Genomic DNA, 16,739 nt, shown 5'->3' on the forward strand with positions numbered 1-16,739 from the left:
AATAAGATTTAAATCCAGTCCTTGTTTAACAGGTGAGGAAACTGAGACTCAGAGATGTAAAGAAATCATTCAAGGTCATATGGTCAAGTACAACTACGATTTAGGACCCCTGCCCACCTGCCCAGAATTCATGCCATGCATAGAGCAGTTAAGTCATTTCTTTCAGCTCTAACAATCCAAGACTTTGTGATCAAAAGGAGATGGGATTTATAATAGTAAATAAACCTTGGAAGAAAATGGAAATGTCAAAAACCAGTTATCTTGCCAAATGTTCAGACTCCTAGATCCAGAGGAAAAACTTCATGAGGGCAGGGGTTCTTATCTCTTGTTCACTTCTGTATTTCCAACTCCTAGAATCCTGCCTAGTGCATAGAAGACACTTAGCAAATTTTCTGAGTGCACTGGCATACTATAAGAAATGGAAATGTGTATGGGTAGTATTTGTACTTAGGTAATATTCTGGAAGGACATGAGTTACTGGATTTTTTTTAAGTTTGCTTAGATGAACCTTATTTTCACATTACTCAGGATCAAATAATGATCTATAGAAATAATAATAACGTCTGTGATAAGTTCTCACTGGCTACTACATATTGAGGGTAGTATTATATTAATATCTTTGTTATCACCAGCTGAGTACCCTGCCTATGGCTTTTTGTTGTTGCATATTTGAAATGCTAGTCACATATGAAGTACGAGTATGAAACAAATCATAGCTGGAAGTCTACTGCTTGTGTTGAGAGTTTAAAATTTTGCCTCTCGAGAGGGACGACACAAAGAAAGCCATGCCCCTTGATAATGGTGGCATTATCTGATCCAAGTTTGGACAGGACTTCCCTTCTAAGGATCTCTCTTTCAATGTAGAGGTATTCATGCCTTTGCCACTGGCTCCTAGAACAACAGAATACAGGGGTTCTGCAGCATCATCTATTTGGAAGGAGGTACATACCAGTTTGCAATACTGCTGAGAATGTGAATTCATCTGGCAACTTTATTACAAGAAATTCAGTGATGTGTGCACAGTCTCATTTTCATCCACAACTTGGTAGTTATTTACTACTTATGTTTGTTTATAATGGGTCCAAGTTAGAAAAGTGTTGACTTGTTTAGGGTAGCAACCTAGTTGGGGAGAGGCAGGAAACAGGATCCTCACCACCTGGCTCTAACTTAATCAGCTCAACTGGGGACAAGGAGTAGAGGGCCCTGGTGGGGTATGCAGTAGGAATGGCAAGGAGTCTGCAGCACAGAATAGTGTGAGCCGGGGGAACAAAGCTGGAAATAACCAGCTTTGGTTTGGAAATAACCAGCTGGAAATAAATGGATGGAAGTTCGCCATCTAGACCAGAAGAAACTACACAGAGGTACAGACTAAGAGGAGAGAGTACAGAATGCAAAGGAACATTAATATATGGGCGACAGGAAGGAGATTAGGAAGGAACAACCAGAAAAGAGGGAGAAAACTGTAAGCAAGTATTGTTAACGTTATATAAACCAAGAGAAGCGAGAGTTTCAAGGACAGCGGCCAAAGAGTCAAAGGATGGAGAGAGGTCAGGTCACAGTGATATCCATAATCTGGCTTTCCATGTACTAAAAATAATAGTTAAGATGTCATGTATCAAATTACAGTGAAACGAGCAATAACAATGAGACCAAAACCCACAACAACGACTTCAGGGGAAGAAGACTTACGTGATGATATAACACAAGAACAACACACCTGACCCTCATGCGGCCAGCTAATCCATGCCCAAGTACAGCTTCTGTTCCAACTTTAGGTCAGAATTCAAATTAGGACAATTTTCCAAGACTGTAGGTAAGTATTATATTTCACTTGCCTGCAAAAAAATATCCTAAAAGTCAAATGTTGTAAATCATATGATGGCGTTTAATTTAATTTTAATTTAATCCTTTTTTTCCCCTTCTATCAAGACTGTTCCTTGGCATATATCCCACAGGCTCAGGATTAGGTGGCTATTCACATTTTCTATAAACTTAGAAAACACATTTAGGGGCACCTGGGTGGCTCGGTCAGTTAAGCGTCTGACCCTTGATTTCCACTCAAGTCACGATCTCACAGTTCGTGAGTTCGAGCCCCGAATCATGGGATTCTCTTCCTCTCCTCTCTCTCTGCCCCTCCCCTGCTTGCTCTTTCTCTCTCCATCTCTCTCCCGCAAAATGAATAAATAAACTTTAAAAAGAAAAACACATTTAATGATACAATCAGCCCTGGCTGCAAGCTTTTCTTATATTTGAGATTTTGATTCTTCTATTAATACTGAGACATTCTTCCAATATATGTCTTTCCTGTTTCTTGCAACCAAGAATCCTAAATAATATCCAATATTTTAATTTGTCAAGAAATAGAATTTTAAATATTAATTATCATTACATTCTAAAAGAATAGATATTTTAAATATTAATACATAAGAAAAAAGACCAGAGCCTCAAACTAAAGATTATTCTCTTAGAATATTAGCTCTTTGAAAACATCACCTGACTTTTCTCATTTTTCCTGCAGAGGACTGATACCTTCACCAGACACTGGATTCCAATCCAAAAATTGACACTTCATAACCACAAAGTGTATTTAAAGTCTAACTTGTAGTAAGTCTCTTATGTTTGCTGAGCTGAAAATATGCAACTCTTTATTAAAAGGTTTAAGTGTAAATATTAATACTTCTAATTACCACATATTTTTAAAGAGCTTTAGAAAAAAATTTAAAGTATCAACTTGGATTAGATGGTTTCCTAATAGTAGAGATGAATTTAGTGCTTTCTGGTGGCTCTGATCATAGAATCATGTCAGTAATGTTAAAAAATCTTTGGGGCGCTCAGTCAGTTAGGTGACTGACTCTTGACTTCAGCCCAGGTCATAAACTTACAGTCATGGCATCAAGCCCGGCATAAAGCCCTGCATCAGGCTCCATAGTGAGCGTGGAGCCTGTTTGGAATTCTCTCACTCCTTCTCTCTCTACCCTTCTCCCCGTTCGTGTTCTCACGCTCCTTCTCTCTCTAAATAAATAAATAAGCACTTTAAAAAACTAAGTAACAATCGAGCTAAACGTTTCCAGAAGGTGATAATTCTTTCTTTTGCCCACCTTCACCTCTAATTTTCATCCCCCCCTTTCCCTCAAACCTTTACACATAGCCCCATCAGATCCTTGCCATCCCATCTCAACAAACATGTTCACAGGCTGACGAGATTCAAGTTTCATTTTATATTCTTCAGGAAAGATATTACACACTGGGTCAGAACCTTCAAGTAAAAGAACTGCTTCGTAGGTGTCAGCTGAACATTTTGAAATTGTGCTCTTTCAAGCACCAGAGTGTTATTTACAGTTTTAGAGTCATGATTTTCCACATAAAAGGTCCATTAGTGTGATGGAAAAAAAAAAAAAATGACTGAAGTAGCTGGCTCCTTATGAGCAATCAAATCAAAGCCTGGAGTCTGTCATGCCCTCTGCTCATGACAGAACAAATATTTCTTCCCTTAATCATAAAAGTAATTTTTTAAATGTCATACAAGTTTTTCTGGATGAGCAATAAGATCCTATTCTCTTTACTGAAGAAAAACAGGTGAGGAAGTGGATAATTTTGAATCAGATTTTAACTGCAAATATAGGCAAAAATAAGAAAAGGAATAACAAGGTCTAAAAGTAAATCCCAAAGGTCTTATCAATGTAAATCCAGTTTGTTTTTATTACAGAATACATTTTTAAATAAAAAGTGATTTAAAGATCTGCCCAAATGAAAAATAAAGCTTAAGGAAGGAAAAGTCCCCAAAGAAATTCCTTTCAATTTTGTTTTTACTTTTAAATGATTAATTATCTTTTTTAAAAGCAAGGTCTTTGACTTTTTGTTATTTTTAATTTTGATAAAATACATATAATATTTACAATCCCAATGATATTTAAGTATACAGTTCAGGAGTATTTAATACATTCACATTGCTGTTCAACCAATCCCCAACAGTCTTCATCTTGCAAAATCGAAACTCTGTACCAATTAGACAACACTATGTTCTCCCCTCGCCCCCTCCCCGGCAGCAACCATTCCTCTTCTTGTCTTTATGAATTTAAAGACTCCAGATACCTCTTATAAGCTGAGTCATATAATATTTTGTCTTTTATTTTTTCTGTTACTGGCTTATTTCACTTCACGTCATGTCCTCACGGTTCACCCGTGTTGCAGCATGTGTCCAAACTTCTTTCCTTTTTAAGGCTGAATACTATTCCATTGCATGCATATATTCCGCATCTTATTTACCCACCTATCTGTGAATGGGTACATGGGTTGCATCCAACCTCTCTGACTTACATTTTAAACAATTTAACTAAGTAGGCACTGGTGCTGGAGTGAGAACACCTGGCTCCAAATCCCTCACCATCTAATCTCCATGTTAGCATAGAAAATACAAACGTTAAAATGAAAGAAGGTGGTAAAGGAAAGATACCATGAAGCACTCAGCAAATTAAAATCCTGATGTCAGTAGGTTCTGATGAGGGTTTTTGATACCAGAAATTCATCCAAACATTTGTTGGGGAATATGAGTAAGAACAAACATATGCTAAACACTAAAAATGCAGAGCCCTGCCTCCTGTGAGGACCATGATGGCCACGGGACAGACACCTAAGTGGTAAGCAGCTGTAAACAGTGGGAAAAAGAAGGTGATAGACAGGCACAGTGGCCCAACCACTCCCTCTCCAGAGCTGAGTCCTACAGAAGGAAGGGAGTCAGATGGGCACAGAGGAAGAAGGCTCTGCAGATAGGAGACGGCAGAACCAGGCAGGGATTGTGAGAGGCTGAAGCACAGGCTTGGAAGAGAGAAACTAACTCAAAGAAAAGGGAATCTCAATAAGCAGAGCCCAAAAGAGAATAGAAAAGACAGAAAAACAAGGTCTAATTAAGTGTCAATCAATAGAAAGAAATGAAAACGCACTAGAAGGCATGCATCACTGGATACCCATTCTGGTGCCAATGTGAATCTCCTGGCCCTTGCTTGCCTGGAGAAGCTTCGTCTGCTGAAAACAAATTGTGGCTCAGGAGTATAAATTAAAATTGTAGCAGCAAAAACTGACACTCATTAAAAGCTTACTGACTTTGTGTCACACTTCATTCCATTAGATGGAAATATTTTAAAAGTTGAAAAGATATCCAAAAATTCATAAAATACAAACTTCTCTGCTTAATTCTCTGGTTTTTCAAATATGAGCAATGTTCCAAGTTACTATATTATATTTTATACTAGTATTTACTTATAATACCTACTTCATTCCCAATAAAGACTGAATTAGCTACCATTTTATGTTACCTGGTAATCACATTTCATGGGTTCCCAGAACTGCAAAAGACCTACAACATTATTTGTCTACACAAAGAGAGTTTCTATTCCCCAGACACTCCCCAAGGAACTAACTGACCACCAAAATGAGAACAGAAAGGCCTGTGCTCTGCTCAGAGAGGAGTCCAAGAGACCCTGGTACAAACAGTAGCGATAATGCAATGACATGCGCCAGTGCAGAAGCACAGGCAAGGGGCTAGGGAGCCAGAGGAGCTACCCTCAAGACAAGGACATCCCTTTGTTCACTTTTCCATTCACTCACTCATCCTCCCACTCCCTTCTTCTAGGGCCTCATAGGAGCTTTCCGTGAGTGCTGGTGATGCCTGTACAGGAATGCTCACTGTAGGAATTGCTGCTGAAGGGTAAGACGTTCCTCGGGTGGGTGGCAAGGTCAAAAGTATTGCAGGCAGAGGGGTGCCTGGCTGGCTCAGTCCATTGAGTGTCCAACTCCTGGGTTCAGCTCAGGTCATGATCTCGCAGTTCATGGGTTCAAGCCCTACATCGGGCTCCTCGCTGAGAGTGCAGAGCCTGCTTGGGATTCTCTCTCTCTCTCCCTCTCTCTGTCCCTCCTCCACTTGGTCTGTCTCTCTCTAAATAAATAAATTTTTTTTTTAAAAAAGTATTGCAGGTATAAAGAAGAGTATGAAGACCAACACAGCTTCCAGCGCTCACAGTGAGTGGGGGAAGGTCAGGCAGGTGAGGAGCAGAAGGTGGAGATGGTAAGCGTGTGACCAGGAGCACTTGGAGACAGCAGCACACCTTTCCCTTGTCAGGAAAAGAGGAATTAGCATGTGTGGCAATGTGGACACACTTCTGGGTAGGGAGAGACAGGAAACAGCAACAGGGCACAGAGTAGGGTGAAAACATGGTGGGCAACAACCGACTGAGAAGGGATGGTGGGGCAACAGGCTCTGTGAAGGATATGGTTACGACACCAGGACATCCTTACTGCAAACTTTTTATGGCCTAATGCTGTTAAATATCTGAATCAAACAGTCCACTGTCCCTGCTTGGACTCCATGGTCACCAGGCATTGGTGTAGCATGTCTGCAGACCGGAGGGAGAACACAACCCAATCACTCTTTTCCCAAATTACATGTTTGTTTCTTGCAAGTCTGGGGAAGGTCTACTGCTAAAGGACATTCAAGTCTCTGAGTCTATAAAGGCCTCATTCTGTAAGGAGCAATTCCTGAAGTCTGGTTTTCAGCCTCAGCTCCTGGACGTCAACATCTCTGAGCAGAGATCCACAGCACTGTGACCACCACCAAAACCCAGCTCGGGCTACAGCCTGCCCTCTGGTCACCCAAGCATTCTTCCTGTCTTGCTGCTCTCATAGCTTCATACTAGAGCACAAACATCCTATAATTTCACATTTGCCCAAGCAGACCTTAATCAGCTTTTCACTGCTTCTCTATTTTGTAAAGTTTACTTTGGCTCTTTCCTACTACTATCTCAACATTTTAATAATTAGGGTCTACGTGGTGTTCTACTGACACTGTTCTCTTCTAACATCATCCAAGTCATCCTCAAAAACATTAAACATCATGGGGCGCCTGGATGGCTCAGTCAAGTTAAGTGTCGACTCCTGATTTCTGCTCAAGTCATGATCTCACAGTTTGTGAGATCGAGCCCTGTGTCAGGCTCTGGGCTGAGTGTGGGACTTGCTTGAAATCCTCTCTCTCCCTCTCTCTTTGCCCCTCCCCCACTTGTGCACACACACTCACACGCACTCTCACTCTCTCTCTCCCTCAAAATACATAAGTAAACTTTTTAAAAAAAACATTAAACATCAAAAGACCAAATATAAGAATAATTTCATATATCCCTCATTGGCCCTGAATCACTTAGGCCTCTTAGCCACTTTGATCACTTTGATTTGAATCAAAGAATCAATATTCTTTGATTATTTGTGTATTATTAACTTCTGGCCAAGCTTGTTTTTATTTTTCTATTATTAGTAACTCAGATACAATCCCTTTTACAATCCACATATTCCATTGTTTTAGTGCAAAGCAGTTCATTAATGTAAAATCAAATCAAATGCTTGGACTTCCATTCTTTCATTTCAATCAGTGTTACAAATTCTGAACAAAACCTCCACAGAAATTTGTTAAATCAACAGGAAAGGTGAGTGGAACTTCTTGAACATCTGTATATGCTAAGCACAACTTACTATTTTTACTTTTATGGCTATTGAGCCATTTCTTTTTTTTTTTTTTTTTTTTTTTTTTTTTTTAATTTTTTTTTTTATTTTTGGGAAAGAGAGAGACAGAGGATGAACGGGGGAGGGGCAGAGAGAGAGGGAGACACAGAATCAGAAACAGGCTCCAGGCTCCGAGCCATCAGCCCAGAGCCTGACACGGGGCTCGAACTCACGGACCGCGAGATCGTGACCTGGCTGAAGCCGGACGCTTAACCGACTGTGCCACCCAGGCGCCCCTATTGAGCCATTTCTAAAGAATACTACAAATGGTTTGTATACACTTCAGATTTCAGACTGTTGCATTTCAACATTAATGATGTCCTTAAGGTTCTTGCTTTTTTTAAAGTTTAGTGTTGACAAATGTAATAAAATATCTTATCGCAGAGATACTCAAAATCACTGGTTGTAAGAGCAGAACTTAAACAACATTCCCAACCTTGACATTTGTCCCCAGACCAAAACCAACGATACAATCCATTAGGGTACTAGTCTCCAAACTTCCCCAAACACCCCGGAGGTGTTCTAAGTTAGAGAACAAGATCATTCTTCAATTTCCTAAACCATTTTGTCTAAATAAATATTCTGCAGCATGGTCAAAATTACAGTGCCAATTTGATTACAGGCTAAATATTTGAGAAAGCTTAATACTCTATCACAACTCCCAAAAGGAGAACAAATGTTCCCATTCAAGTGAATATTTTTTAAGAAGAATTATGTAGTTCTTCTAAGTACATTATTGGCTTAAGTCATTTGCCACTGTGAGAAGAGATAAATTCTAAGGAAGTTGGTAACATTAAATGTAGATTACAGGCTTTACAAAGTGAACAAAAAGATTCAAGGCAGCCAAATAACTGAATTACTTTGAAAAAGTATTCATATCTTAAAATAATAATTTGTTGTTAATCAAACTATTGACAGTAAAATGAAATTTAACACATTTCAAACACCACCAGAATACTGAATACAACTCAGACCATACCAAAGTTCATTTGTTAAGTAATTTATGACAAAGAGACTCACTTACCTGTAAGTATAAGAAAAGAAGGTTAGGATGAAACTACATCATTCCTCCTCTGCGTAAAAATACCTTGGCTTCTCTTCTTGAAATGGAAAGGAATCTAAAACATAAAAAAATAAAATCAGATAAAATAAAAATAAGAAGTAGTAGCCCTTGTGATTTTCCATGTCTCAGCTGTAGGCGATATTACAAAATGGTAGAAATTTAAATTATTTAGGATGTAAAATACAATTCATTCCAGTATGGCCCCAAAATGCAGGATGGTATTTTCCCCTCCCTATTTTAATGGGTAAAATACAAAATATTTGTTCACACACGCGCGCGCGCGCACACACACACACACACACACACACACACACACACGGTTTAAATAAGGCGAAAGCTCCGTAGAAGCGTGTGTGAAAGCACAGTAGAGTCACACCGACTTGAGAAGGAACCTTTCCCCAAAACGCAAATCTCGCCAGAAAGAAACGTGCCCGCTGCCCACGCGCTGCTTCTGAACTCGCTCAGCCTGGATGCTCTGCGCGCACTGAAATCACTCAGGCTTCCAGGTTGGGGTCAGGAGTGAAAGTGCTGCCCCCCTCTGCAAGCACCGCGTGCAGCGCCACCACTATTTTTTTTTTTTTAATGGTTCCACGAAATGCAACATTATAAAAGAGCAAATCCACCTGGAAGTTTTGCCCGAGGGGCTGAGAGGGTGGCCGCCGGGAAAGCCCGATCTCCAGGGCACGCGTCCCCGGCCCGGCCCCTCGCGGCCCGCGCGCGGCCCCGCGGAATCCCGGCCGCAGCCGCCTGCGCCGCGCCCCGCCCTCGCTCTCACCCTCACCGCGGTCCTGGCCGAGTGCTGAGCGGTGGGGTATGGCGGCCGCCCCACGCCACCCCTGCCTTTAAGGAGTTCCACTGGAGGCCACACGTGCGTCAACGAAGATAAAAGCGGAGGGAAAAAAGGTACAACCAAATCACTCTGGAAGCAAAGGCAGGGAAAATATTCTGGAAAGGGCCTACGCCCTCCTGTTAAAGAAGTGGTAACAATGTTATCCTCAATTAATTAACGCAGAGTCATCTTTCCCAAGAGTTTTCATAATTATGTCTCATCTGTCTTTCTAATTCAAGTAACAGCAAAAAGTGAAAAACACTATTGTTCCCGTTTCACATACAGAAATCAAAAAGGTCCAGAGTGGCTATACACGGTCAGAGAAAAGACTAAGAAGCTCCTAGAGCCTGCCACCACTTGTCCTTTCTCTGTGGGGACAGCCTCCTGGTGGCTAAGGTGGATCTGTCACATTTTTGTTTCTTCCCTCACCTAAGTTTGAAGGTTTTCTCTGAGGCATTGCCAGTAACGGTAAGGATGTGAGGTACGTCAATCACTGTACAAGTCAGGAGGCCATCTGTGTTTGCACCCTCTTTACAGTTTACCTTGGGTTTAGGGTTCAAGTTCGCTGGGCCAGCCTGGGGCGGTCCTCTCACGGCCCAGCGCTGTGCCCTCCACCGCGACTTGGGCTGCAGCTCTGCCTCTTTTGGCTTTGTTCTCACAACCGGCACTTCCGTCCCTGCCTGGCTAATTAATCTATGTCCAAATGGAATTGCTGTTGGCAGAAAGGCAGCAATGCCAAAGTGGAATAATCACTTGGACCTGAATCTGAGTTGTTTTCCATCCTTGACAACAAATAATGTTATTCCAGAGCCTGCGGGCCAAGAGTTGAAATGAGTTTATAATTTGGCTTCCAATCTCACATTCTCATTCTCACCCACTTAAATTTTCTTTTCTGTCTTTTAGCATGCAGGGGGCAGCTTTGGAGGCTAAATCACTGACATGGTCTTTATTGATATCCTTAATGAATATTCTCTGCCATCTAAATTAAAAGGGGAAAAATCCACATCGTCCAAAACCATTCTTGTTTTAATAATGAAACTAAATAGACTGTGCTGCCTCCATACGATCATTAATAATCTAATTTGTACTTCTCTCTCCAGCAACCTGAAGAGAAACGTTCACAGGTTTTTCATCCACACACAGTAGTCCACATTCATCCAGTTTCTAAGTGCCCAGCCCTAGCAATGCCAAACTGCAGGGTAAGAGCCACAGGATGGCCCAGTGCCCTGCTCTTTTCCTAGTGAAAGAACTCATTAAAACTCCAATCCTTGGCTCTAGGAAGTACGCTGTCTCTTTAGCAGTTCCAAAAATCATGTTCCCCAAGAAAGCAATCATCTCAAGCTAGTGATGGAAAAGGAAAGAGACAGGAAGGCAGAACCACTGACAGGACTCCCTTAGAGATCCGGGTGGAAGGGGAATTAGCATCATGGAAAATTACTGAAGGTAAATGGAAGGTATGTTAGGGAGAAGTGGGTGTGTTCAACTGGACACACCCTCTATTAGAAGAAAGGCAGGGGACATGGACTATACACTTACAATGTGCCATGCACTGTTCATTACATAGGAACTCATTCAATCCCCACAACAATGCTATGGATATGTGTGTTGATAGTCCCATTTTACAAATGGGGAAAAGGAGGCTCAAAGGTGTTAAGAAACCTCCCTACTAGTACATGCTAAAGCCAGGATTTTTCTGACTTTAAAGCCAAAGCTCTAAAGAGAAAAAGGAAAGCAAGCCTTTACTTTTTCTATTGTGCAACACTGTCTTACCTGCAAATACTAGTCTTCATGTGTGGTTTTCTAAGAGAGTACAGGGCTTATAGGGGCTCATACTGAATTAAAGTGGTGGCCTGAAGATATGCCAAAGGTTGCCACTGAGGCCTTGAGAACATAGCCCCCTGCTGATCCCCTGAATCTCTCATCCTTTACAAGAAATCACAATGGCAAAAACACACTCTTGGATAAGTCTTCCTGAATATCAAAGAAACATACAATAAGAATGCGCTCAAAATAAAAGCTAAATCCAGGAAAGCAACTGTAGGTATATAAAGTGCCTTGCTTTGTTCAATTCAGAAAATAGTTCTCAACAACACCCCTCAGTCTAAACATTTGTATCCAGGTCTGAGGTCCCCTCTCCTGTCACCTGATGCCTACTGTGATTTTGACAGTTTGGCCTAAAGAATAAGGATTATGGAGACACTTATGTGGCTTTGCAAGTTTTAGTTATGGTAAAAAGGCACGAGAAAGCAGATGTGCATGAGAGTGGCTGGGAGAACATCCATGGAAAAATCACATACTTGGATTTAGAAGTTCCCGGCAGTATTCTAAAGGTTAGGAAGTCTGCCCCATCTGACCCCCACAGTAATGAGTTTGACATACATTAATTTACAGTACTCCATATATAAGTCAGCTTTCAACCATATTAAAAGAAGACTAACCAAAATCAACTATTGAAAACAGAAATAAAAAATGTTGAAAATGAGTTACACTGAGATCAATCATATTTTAACAATCTAGCAACCCATTCTATTCAATGTACAATCCTAAGTGAAAGTTCCCAGCATTTTAGTTCCTAAAGAGCTTCAAAACCACAATTGATCCAATGGTGCAATAATATCCATCCATGTGCCTTCAGCTCCAAGGCTTCCTCACTTTCATAAATGTCAATCTTTAAATCTTCAGTCCATCTACACCACATATATATCAGACACATTGATTCCTGAAATGTGAGAAATAAGAAAGGAAGACTGGGGCACCTGGGTGGCTCAGTTGGTTAAGCAATAAACATTAAAAAGAATTTTTAAAAAAAAAGGAAGCAAGGAAGACTAACAAGCCCTTTCATCATCAATGTGCCTAAAACACCAAAAGAAAAGCATCGAGACAGACAGAGACTAGATATGTGTCTGCCAACTCAAGCTACCTGTGAGATTTTTCTTTGTGCATATGTGGATAATAATATACAGTAAAAGTTTGGATTGCGAGTAACTTGTTCTGTGAGTATTGTGCAACATGAGCAAACATTTCTAATAAATTTTAACTTGATAAACAGCAGATGTCTCGCAATACGAGTAGTACATGATGCCAACCTCACGTGATCACAACTAAGCCAATGGTTCTTGAAATTCGCTTTGATATATAAGTGCTTTGGATTACAAGCATGTTTCCAGAATGAATTATGCTCACACACCAAGGTTTTACTGTATATGTTTTTAAATCTTGGTAGTAATGTCTTTTATTTGTGTATATCAGTGGAGTCTTCTATGGTACTGGAAGACAGAGAAGGGACAGTGTCAGGAACTGTGTGGACAACTTCTAAAATTATCTTTCTCAAGAATATGTTTCAGAAAAGAAAGTGCCCTTGGATACTGCACATCACAAATCACATGTAACTATATTCTTGACCACATTCCTTCCACATTAAATAATTATACTGAAAATAGTATATTGTAGAGCACAACTGACTTTAAAAGTCATGAGTTTCCCAAAAAGTGTTGCTTTTCTATTATCCTGTGAAATGAAAAACAGTATCACTATGTCCTGATCTAGTATGTAAAGAAGCAGACTGAATGAGAAGATATCCCTTTATCTCTTTCTTATTCCTAATCCTTCCAGTGAAGTGGGTCACTCTTATTTTCTTCATTTTAATTTTTCATTCTGATAAATGGGGACAATCTCAGATACTATTAGCAGAACTATCAAGACTATGAACAAAATTATATTGCTAAATTATTTGAAGTCTCTTTTAAAATGTATAGGTCTACTAACACCTTAAAGGGTATCAAATAATATTTTCCTCATAAAGACTTACCAACTGCCTCCCAAGCTAGGCAGTGGGGTCCCTCTGGGGTCCCTGCTTGAGCCACCCCAACATTATCAACATGTGAACCGCTAACATGTTCAAGAATGAAATGATTCACACGCTAAACAGAGATCCAGGGGCGCCTGGGTGGCTCAGTCAGTTAAGCATCCGATTCTTGGTTTCAGCTCGGGTCATGATCTCACGGTTTATGAGTTCAAGCCCTGCATTGGGCCCTGTGCTGACAGTGCCTACTTGGGATTCTTTCTCTCCCTCTCTCTCTGCCCCTCCCCTGATTGCTCACTCTCTCTCTCTCTCTCTCTCTCTCTCTCTCTCTCTCTCTCTCTCTCAAAATAAATAAACTTTTTAAAAAAGATTTAAAAAAATAAACAGATCTAAATAATCTACTCTTAGAGCAGAATGAAAGACAGACTAATTTGAACTGGAGAAGATCACAGTTATATCTAGTCTCTTGGAAAGAAACTGCATTGCTCTGTTTGCCATTAGTTGTGAGACCAATGACCTAAATCAGTTACGATATAGATAGTTGAGGTACCTCCATAAAAGAGAGCTATTTTCCAGCACACGGTCTGCAGTGCTGCAGTTACACTCACATGCAATTGTTCATTTTATTAGACATCCACTCCTAATACATTCTTCTGGGCCAGCCCCACCCCATTAGATACTGCAGCTGTTGGGCATGGGCTAAATACCATCACAGATACTAATGAGGCATGAACAGTGTTTCAGGGAGATCTGCTGTACTTAATCCCGCACAGAACAAGAGATTTGGATTTTCATCAATCAGGGACTGACTGAATGTTTGTGTCCCTCCCAAAATTCATATGTTGAAATTCTAATCCCAAGGTGATGGTATTTGAAGGTAGGGCCTTTTGGAGGTAATTAGGTCATGAGGGTGGAGCCATCATGAGTGGGAGTAGTGCCCTTAGAAGAAGAGGCCAGAGAACTATCTAGCTCTTCTCTAGACATGTGAGAACGCAACAAGAAGTCAGCTGTCTGCAACCCAGAAGAGGTTTCTCACCAGAGCCCAACTATGCTGACACCATGGTCTTGGACTTCCAGATTGCAGAAATGTGAGAATAAATGCCTGTTGTAGATAAGCCACCCAATTTACGGTGTTTTGTTATAGCAACCCAAGCTGACTAAGATACCATCTTAAATGCACTACTGTGAAACTTTAGATAAGTCCGTAACTTCTTAGCCCGTGTCTCCAGGTCTGTAAAAGGGATTGGCCCAAGCTAGTGATTCTCAGTGAAGGAGGATGATCTTTATCTGTTGCTTCCCACCCACACTACATTCTTATACACCCTGTACATAAGAAGATATGTTACAGCTGGGGACAAGCTGCACAGACAAGGGCTGAAGATCCAGGACAGCATTTAGACTCAGATGCTAACACTAGGGAAGGGGGCTTTAAAAAGGACCAGCTCAAAGAAGATACAATGGTCAAGAAGTATAGCTCATCAAGGATGCAATTCCCAGGCAACAGATCCCTATGTAGAGAAGCTCAAAGAGAACAAATCATACAGCCCAACTCCTTACACACCAGCAAGCCAGTCACAACACAACAGCAACATAGGGAGTGAGCTTGTGGTTCAGAAATCACAGGTCTGTCCCAGTGCTGCTATTAAGTTATTATGACCTTGAGCTAGTCACCTATAAAATAAAAGTTGGGACCAGATTCTCCAAGTTACCTTTGAGTACAGAAACCACACCTTCTTTTCATTGTTCCATATAAACCTCTATCTGCCACTAGAATGGTCTTAAAGAATAAAATCTTTAAGGTCAGTATACACATCCTCCACTACAGGCTCGGTTTTTAAATTACTGCATTCCCAGGCTTCTTGGGCAAAGTAAGCACTCAGGACAACTGCCTAGGACACAAGTTTAAGAAGGAGAATGGGTAAAGTTTGTTTTCTCTGCCTTTATGACTCCCTCTGGCTAAATTCTACCCTCCACACTGACAAGTCTTGGAACTTCTGGCACTGAGGCTTGATCTATAGTATTCATAGGGCTCATGACACTGTGATAGAGAAGAAATTAAATCTTTCACCAAACTTGAATGGGCATTTTGAATGGTAATTTTTATCTTCTTCCTTCCCAGATGCAGGAATGTCAATAGTTGAGAGATCGCATGGTGTTGGTAAAAAGTCATTATAAAAATGGACTTGCCTCCTAAACGATCTCTCATTATTTTGCAAATGTATTACTTTTGCCGTATCAATTTTTAGTTTATTTCATGTTATGCTCCAGTTGCAAGGGAAGTGAGAACATACTGTCCACATTTTCAAAAAAAAAAAAGACCGTAATATTAACAGAATAAATATTTCACCATAAAAATAAAAACTGTTGCAAGTATTTATATAATTGAATTTATTCAGTCAATTCACTGGGTTAGGCCAATGGAAGTATGCTTTTTTTTAATACTGAGAGTCAAAGAGACAGGAGGAAATTTTAATCTCGACCTGCAAATAAATAAATAAAAATACTGCTTATAGACACCATTTTTTAAAATGTGCATACAGAATGCAAATGGGTGTTACTTTCAGGGAACTTACAATTGCTGTATAGTATTTTCTATGTATACTGGATAACAATGAAATAGAAAATAAGAACATGAAACACAGACATTTCACCAATTAATATTTTCAAATCATCAAAATGTGTTTTTATGCCACATCATGGCCAGTTAAGCAAGACAGAGGTAAAGACTGCACAAAGAAAAAATTATTGAACACTCAGCAATAAGAATAAATGTGCAATTGATACATGAATCAACATGGATGATAATTATGCTGAAAGCCAGACAGATAAAAAAACATACAGTATGATTCCATTTAAATAAAATTCTAGCAGATCAATGTTTGGCTGAGGATGGGGGTAGGGGATGGGGAGGGGCCCAGAGGTACCAAGATAGTGGGATTACCGAGGGGAACACAAAAACACTGCTGGTGATGTATATGTTCATTTTCTTGATTTTGGTGATGGTTTCATGTGTATATCAAAATTAATCAAAGTGCATACTTTAAATATGTGGTTTTAGTACATATCAATTATACCTCCTAAAGCTATAAAAATTGAGAGACAAAAATAGGGGAAAAAATGTAAGATAGTAGTTAAATCTGGGGTAATTAAGATAGCTGTTGGATGAAAAGCTACAGAAAATAAATTAACACTAGATCCATAAAAGACTACCAGAGAAAGGTTTCTGATTGTTGAAAGTTTCAGGAAGTTTACAATCCCAAAAAAGTCTTTCTAAGCACCTAAGGGCCATGCCTAGATAATACTCATCCATCCCTCAAAAAATAAAAAAGTTCTTATTTCTTTAAGACTTTTGACAGAAATAGGTCTAACTATCCTCAGAACAATAACAATAGCAATAACATTTATTGAACACTTGCTATAAACCAGGTCCACATCTAATGGGGTATTCCATTTAATCCTCACCTAAGGGAACTAAAAGATAGATACTATTATGATCCTCC

General features: G+C 40.0%; 1 protein-coding gene across 7 annotated transcripts in view; it reads right to left on the reverse strand.

The window, feature by feature from the left end:
• Window positions 1–16,739, reverse strand: part of CSGALNACT1 (chondroitin sulfate N-acetylgalactosaminyltransferase 1) — a 262,123-nt gene that overhangs the window by 177,268 nt on the left and 68,116 nt on the right. For 4 of the 7 annotated variants that reach the window (XM_040498390.1, XM_040498138.1, XM_040498209.1 and 1 more), the window contains one exon: window positions 8,570–8,663. The gene's annotated coding sequence lies outside the window, so the exon portion shown is untranslated. Of the gene's footprint in view, window positions 1–8,569; window positions 8,664–8,926; window positions 9,025–9,231; window positions 9,343–9,979; window positions 10,046–16,739 lie in introns of those variants that run through there. The other 3 variants (XM_040442982.1, XM_040498300.1, XM_040442911.1) reach the window with 3 other exon arrangements.

This window comes from Herpailurus yagouaroundi, unplaced genomic scaffold (assembly GCF_014898765.1).
Source record: "Herpailurus yagouaroundi ecotype Mexico unplaced genomic scaffold, PumYag 28, whole genome shotgun sequence".
Lineage (NCBI taxonomy): Eukaryota > Metazoa > Chordata > Mammalia > Carnivora > Felidae > Herpailurus > Herpailurus yagouaroundi.